Genomic DNA, 7,416 nt, shown 5'->3' with positions numbered 1-7,416 from the left:
GCACACGGGCGGCCAACAATAGGGGCGGCCAAAAGCAGGCCACTGATGATAATACTTTTTTTTTACGAAAATAAATTCAAATAATTAAATAGTACCTAATGATTCAGATCATTCTAATTCTAAACTCTAATATTCCAAACAATATTTAATATTATTACATGTTAATACTAAAATGCGTTTCATTTATCATTTTTATGGTGCTTTTTTTCGCGAATCTAAATATATTTCTATTATATTAGATTGTAGCCCAAATATAACGCACGTAGAACAAATAACAATTATTGTAGTAAGATGTGTTTCAACTTCAATACCAGTTCGGATATTTAAATACTTCTTGGACTTTTTATTTCGCCTGTAACTGACGTAACTTGACAAGGTCTCTTTGAATTTATAGAGAATAAACTTGAAGGATTAAAATATAAATATGGATAAGTTAGGTGAACAGCGTTACGATAATGAAGCCAATATACGTGGTAGACACATTGGATTGCAGAAAAAAAATCTAGAGAAATATTCTCGAGCATTTTTTATTCCCTGTTCTGCACATAGTTTAAATCTGGTAGTGAATGATGCAGTAAACTTAAGTTTTAAGACAGTGGAATTTTTTAATACTGTAGGTACAGGAACTACATGTAGTTTTTTGTTCTTCGGATATTAGATGGAACATTATTTTAAAGCACCTTCCAAAGTTGACATTAAAAGTATTGTCGGACACCATTCGCACCATTAAAAACACAGATAAGTAAAATATATGGTGCTTTAGAAGAATTGCAAAATGATAACTAAAGGGATATGAATTTAGAAATTCAAATTCGTGTGTTCTGTTGTGATGTGGCAAGATATTTTAAGTATAATAAACGAGATTAGCAAAATCCTCCAACGTCCAAAATTTGACATAAAAATCTTCACTTGATGTACTGAATAATTTAAAAAAAAATTTCATACCTAAACGTTCTGACGATCATTTCAAAATTTTGTAATCGAATCCGGAGATATATCTACAAAAGCTGACATTACAGAAGATTTTCCTATTTCCTATACCCAAAGAATTAGAAGAGAAATGCATTTTGAGTATGAATGAACTGATGAACCTATTTTATCTCTAGAATTCTCATTTGAAATAAATTTTTATTTTATGATTTTGGATGTTGCTATAACAGCAATTGAAGAAAAGTTCAAATTAAGTACTTTAACGGCACACAGATATTTTTAGTGTAATATATGGCATAACCAAATTTAAAAACAATGATTATCTTAAAAAACAATTGTGAGAAAGTGTATAAAGCCCTTACAGACATAAACAACTCAGAGACTGACATTAGTGCAATCGATTTATATGAAGAAATTCAACCATATTTTACCACAGAAAAAATTCCTAGTGATATTCTTGAGTACATTCATGAGAATAATCTTATATAATTTCCAAACTTAACTATAATCGTAGATACGTATAATTCCTAACTCTACCCCTTAGTCCTGTCGCCAGGGGGGGTACAACGGCCTCCTTAATTCAGATGGACTTACCTAATTTTTTTTATGTATTTTGACCCGTAGAACACGAATTTTTTGGGTAACAATTGATCCGGATGTCGATAAGATTGTTATAAACAAAGAATTTGAGGAATTGCATAACCGCGATTTCTCGCAAAACAAAACATTTTTTTTGTATTTTTTGGGTCATTTTAAGCAAAAAATGTACTTACAATTTTTTTCGTAGGTTGCACAGTTTTCGAGATAAACGCGGTTGAACTTAAAAAAATCGAAAAATTGCAATTTTTGAACCCGAATAACTTCTGATTAAAAAAGAAAATAGCAATTCTGCTTATCGTATTTCAAAGTTCAAGTCAAATTATATCGGTTTTGATTATTTGCATTGCTAAAAATTTATTTTTTTATTGCTAATCAAAGCTATAAACACATAGTGTTTGAGTGATGTTTTCAATGATCTCCCATTTAAAATCGAACGAGTAGGTAGAGTATGTACAAGTGCAAGCAAGGCTATTTCTACGTAGCATGCGTTAAAACGCATGTATTTCCACGGGAAACACTACGTGTTTATAGCTTAATTTAACAATAAAAAAATAAATTTTTAGCAATGCAAGTAATCAAAACCGATATAATTTGGCTTGAACTTTCAAATACGTTAAGCAGAATTGCTATTTTCTTTTTTAGTCAAAAGTTATTCGAGTTCAAAAATTGAAATTTTTCGATTTTTTAAAGTTCAACCGCGTTTATGTCGAAAACTATGCATCCTACAAAAAAACTTGTAAAAACATTTATTGTTTAGAATAACCCAAAAAATACAAAAAAAATGTTTTGTTTTGCCAAAAACCGCTGTTATGTGATTCCTCAAGTTCTTTGTTTATAACAATTTTATCGACATCCGGATCGACTGTTACCCAAAAAATTCGTGTTCTACGGGTCAAAATACATAAAAAAAACTTGGGTAAGTCCATCTGAATTAAGGAGGCCGTTGTACCCCCACTGGCGACAGGACTACCTACCCGAAACTGTAGCTACAGGTGAGCGGTCGTTTTTAAAATTTAAAATTCTTAAAAATTATTTTATAAATGAAGCAAGATAGACTTTCTGCTTTAGAAATCTTATCTACCGAACATGAAGTGTGTGCGACGTTAGATAATAAAGACAAAGACATTGTCAAAATGTTTCCCGAAATGAAAACCAGAAAAGTTCGTTTATTTATGTGTTTATTGTTTATGTTATATTATTCACGGTTTACTTTAATAAAAAGGAAGTTTAAATTAGGATGTACATATAATGGACGTTGGATCGTGTATATTAATCTAACTGTTCAAGTATTTATCTATTTACAAATTATTATTGTAATGCATCTTCTGCACATTTCTTTAAATACTAGTATGTACATACTTTTAAAGTTTTGGAAGGGGGCCGGCAAATATTAAGTTGCACACGGGCGGCCAACACCTTAGCGGCGGCCCTGCGGCAACTTTCGTTGGAATTTTTTCCTAGAGGAATGGACGGAATGTGACTTCATATTTTAGGGACCCTTTCGTCTCCTTTATTCGTCATCTGCTTGCCTTATAAATTTGTAAAAGGCAGACATTAAGGATATACCCATAATTTGGTTCTACGGTAGAGTTTTTCAGATTTACGGATCTGGTATTCTCATTTCATATTTAAACAGCCTTTGATTAGACAAATTAATTTTTTTTTTAATTTTTTTTATAACACAATTGAGGCGCTCAGAGCAACAGTTGCCTAAGCCACGAATTGAGCATTTTTAGATTATACTTATATCAATAAAAGCAGCAACATTAAATCTTCGGATTAACAAGAGTCTACACAACCTACCTCCATATTTGGCTAAATGGCGCTACATAATTTGTATTGCTACTATTGCTCTATTGCATTATGCATAAGCATAATGGAAATATGAATGCAAATATTGCATTTATCTCAAAATTTCGTTCTTGGGGTTAGGCCACTGTTGCTCAGAGCGCCTCAATTAGCAATTAGTATTAGATTTAAGTTATAGAATTGAATTAAAAATCATTATTTATTTGAAGTCGAAAATGACTTCCTAAATTTTTATCATCTAATTCTAAATCAATTTCATCAAATTTAGTAGAAGTATCAGTATTTTCTTCTTGGATATTAATAATATTGCTTTGTGAATTACTTCAAGTTTGCTCGTGGTAGCTAGATCAGTAACCAGTATACTTCAAACCATATTTAAGGCCACCACATGAACTTGAAACATTCTTTCACATACTTACATCTATTTTTTTTTAAATTGACTATCACGAAAGAGCATATCGGTGTATTGGCTCTAAACTTGTATTTACATTTATCGCCAACCGTCACTAAAGTCATTCATTATTGTACTCATTTGTCCTCATTTGCGGCAGTAAAGTAACATTTTATTGTACTGAAAGAAGAATTTTACTTTACCTGCCGCGATTAATAATCAAATTAACTGAGATTGAATGTAAGTGGTCGATGACAATAATAATCGATTATTGATTTGAGTGAACTTAAAATTTATCTACTTTAATTATTAAAAATATTGTACAAACTTTACGTCATTATAAATTAAATTTATGTCAGAAAGTTAAATTCTGTAGTTTTTGCAATTAATATATTCATAAAACATAAATCAAAATCAAAAATGAATAACCATTTTCAATTTCGTTGCAATACGAAACTACAGCCGCATTATTATTCCAGTTCAATCAGAAAGTGCAGCGGTTTCGAAACTTATTAGTCTCTCATCAGGAGGTACATATACTGCTCTCTCTGAACCAACTAGGACAAACCCCGGCGTGCAGTCACGGATTGCAACGAACGAAATGGAATAGATGCCCTAGCGGCAACTGCTAGCAAAAGACTAAGTTTTCAATCTAATGGCATATAAAACAACATAATGTTTACTCTACATCCTACCAGACTGAAACCAATGGGAACCTTCTCTGGTTACACCTCCGAGGCTTCTACAATTTGCAAGCCATAACGGATGCTGATACTAAGGAAGATGAGGGAATATGATGGGACGTGAATTATAAATTGTAAAATTCCCTCATCTTCCTTATTCTCAGCATCCGTTATGGCTTGCAATTTGTAAAAGCCTCGGAGGTGTAACCAGAGAAGGTTCCCATTGGTTTCAGTCTGGTGGGATGTAGAGTAACATTATGTTGTTTTATATGCCATTAGATTGAAAACTTAGTCTTTTGCTAGCAGTTGCCGCTAGGGCATCTATGCCATTTCGTTCGTTGCAATCCGTGACTGCACGCCGGGGTTTGTCCTAGTTGGTTCAGAGAGAGCAGCATATGTGCCTCCTGATGAGAGACTAATAAGTTTCGAAACCGGTAGAGGTGCTTGCTGCACTTTCTGATTGAACTGTAATAATGATGCGTCTGTAGTTCGTATTGCAACGAAATTGAAAATGGTTATTCATTTTTGATTTACATGTTCACTCCGATTCGAGTACGAAGGGAACCATTGTCGTTGGAACTTTACCGCGCTGAGCAGATGGGACGTGAATTATAAATTGTAAAATTCCCTCATCTTCCTTAGTCTCAGCACCCGTTATGGCTTGCAAATTGTAGAAGCCTAGGAGGTCTAACCAGAGAAGGTTCCCATTGGTTTCAGTCTGGTGGGATGTAGAGTAACATTATGTTGTTTTATATGCCATTAGATTGAAAACTTAGTCATAAATCAAAACTTTACAGATTTAGTAATTAGGTATTCAACATTGATAACAACTATCGATTAAACATCGAAACGGCCATTATTCAAAACCATTCTGTCATTACTGTCATACGAAATTTTTATTTCGTCTAAAATCTAAAAAATTCTTAAATATTTTAAGTTATGTATTAATGCAAATAAAGTATGAAATTCTGTTTTTGTTAATTCGATTATATATAGGACGGTGACAGATATTTACTAATAATTTGTTAGTAAATATATTTATTTAGAGTTTACACGATTCATCAAGGGAAAAGCAACTGCGGGAGGCTGCACTTCATAAACAATGACGTAACTATTAAACGTTATATTTAATTTTTGGTATTTTATTTTAAGTATTAAAATTAGTAATTTTTAAACAAAAATACAATTAATCTGTTTAAAATATATTAATTTCGTTGAAATAATAATAATATAAGTATAACTTCTTACGTGCGTACAAAGTACACACACTCTTTTTTTATTAGTTTTAATGTTTTTTTGATTGGCGATAAAATTGTGTATGCACCACGTCAGTAAATACTCTTTATCGAACTCGTCTGTTACTCGCCTCGCTCGCTTCGCTCCGTCTGCTCGTAATATCAGACTCATTCTATAAAGAGTTACTTTACTGACTTGGTACGTAAATAACTATTTCCGGTCCCATTCTTTTGGGTTTAATTCATTACCAAGCCATCACTGAACTAAGTACTATACCAGGGGTGGCCAAACTGTGGCTCGCGAGCCACATGCGGCTCTTTGAAGAATTACTTGTGGCTCTCGATAAATCTACCCGAGATCCTTTTCAATTTTGTATTATTATTTAAAAAAATTATTATCGTTCCATGTGTGTTTCAGAATGTTTTTTTAAATTACTGACAACAAATATGAAAGACCAAATGCAACTTTATAACAAATTCCATTTCCATCCAAGCTAAGAGTGAATATGACAAATCGAAAATGGCGCGAAAGGATATTAAGAGTGGCAAGACAAAAAAGTCAGTAATCAGCTCACTCCCGACCGATTTGTATATTTAGTCATTTTACTGGACTTAAAAAAATTGTTACAATATTAAACTAGAAAAACTTAAGGAGTAAATAAAAAAACCGAAGTTCAAAATTGATTTCAAGACTTCAAATATTTTAAATCGTCTCTTCATTTTTTTCTGAATTAATTTGAAATAAACATGGTCCATATCAAAAATTGTAAATATAGATTGTAGCAATAAAATTTACCCTGTATTTAAGAAATTTTGTTAAAACAAAGCAGGCATGTTTGTTAAAACAAAACAAACATGTTTGTTTTGTTGTTATTTTGTTTTAAATCCTGTAGATTTAAGTAATTATTGTATATTATAATTGAAAAAAGAAAAGAACAAAAAAAAAGAGAAAAAGAAAAGAAAAGAAAAAACAAAAAAAAAATAAAAAATGCAAAAAAAAGCAAAAAAAATAAAAAATGCAAAAAAAAAACTAAGAAGATGTAAACCTCCGCGAGGATGAATCGGGTTTACGTCTTAGCGTAGTAAAAAAAAACAATTTATAAAAAATAACAATAAAAAAATTAATAAAAAAAAAACAAATTAACAATATAAAAAAAATGCAAAAAAAATACAAAAAAAACAAAAATTTACAAAAAAAAATGAACAACCAAAACAGAGTATTATTTAGATAATAATTGTAGATAATAATGTTAGTTTGTTATGTATGTAGAGTTAGAATACAGAAAAAATTCCTCTGATTGAAAAATCAAATTTGTTTGTTTTTAAAATAACAAAATGTCTGGCTAATTGGCTCGGCCAAGGCCATCAAATTCACTAAAAAAAAAACATGATCCATAAGGTGAATTTTTTATTACCATAATATGACCCAAACAACATCTGGAGAATTAAAATTAATAGAGACGCAAGAAGATCAAGCTCGAATATAAAACTATAAGTTGACGCCGATTACCGAATTTTATAAATTTTTACCAAAATCGAAGTACATACTCTAAATTAAAAAAGGATGCTTGTCGAATTATTTCCGTATTAGAAACAACGTATGGACCATTTAATTCCATTTTAAAGTGAAATCCTAACACATATCAGTATTAGCTAACCAGCATCTGAAAGAATTACTGAGAAGTGCTACCACAAATTATTCACCAAATTTTAAAGAATTACCAAAAGAAGGAAAACAAATGTTCCACAGGGAAAGGAACGAAAACAT

This window comes from Diabrotica virgifera, chromosome 9 (assembly GCF_917563875.1).
Source record: "Diabrotica virgifera virgifera chromosome 9, PGI_DIABVI_V3a".
Classification (NCBI taxonomy): Eukaryota; Metazoa; Arthropoda; class Insecta; order Coleoptera; family Chrysomelidae; genus Diabrotica; species Diabrotica virgifera.
The sequence above is the reverse complement of the archived record's forward strand: the minus strand, read 5'-3'. Positions refer to the sequence as shown.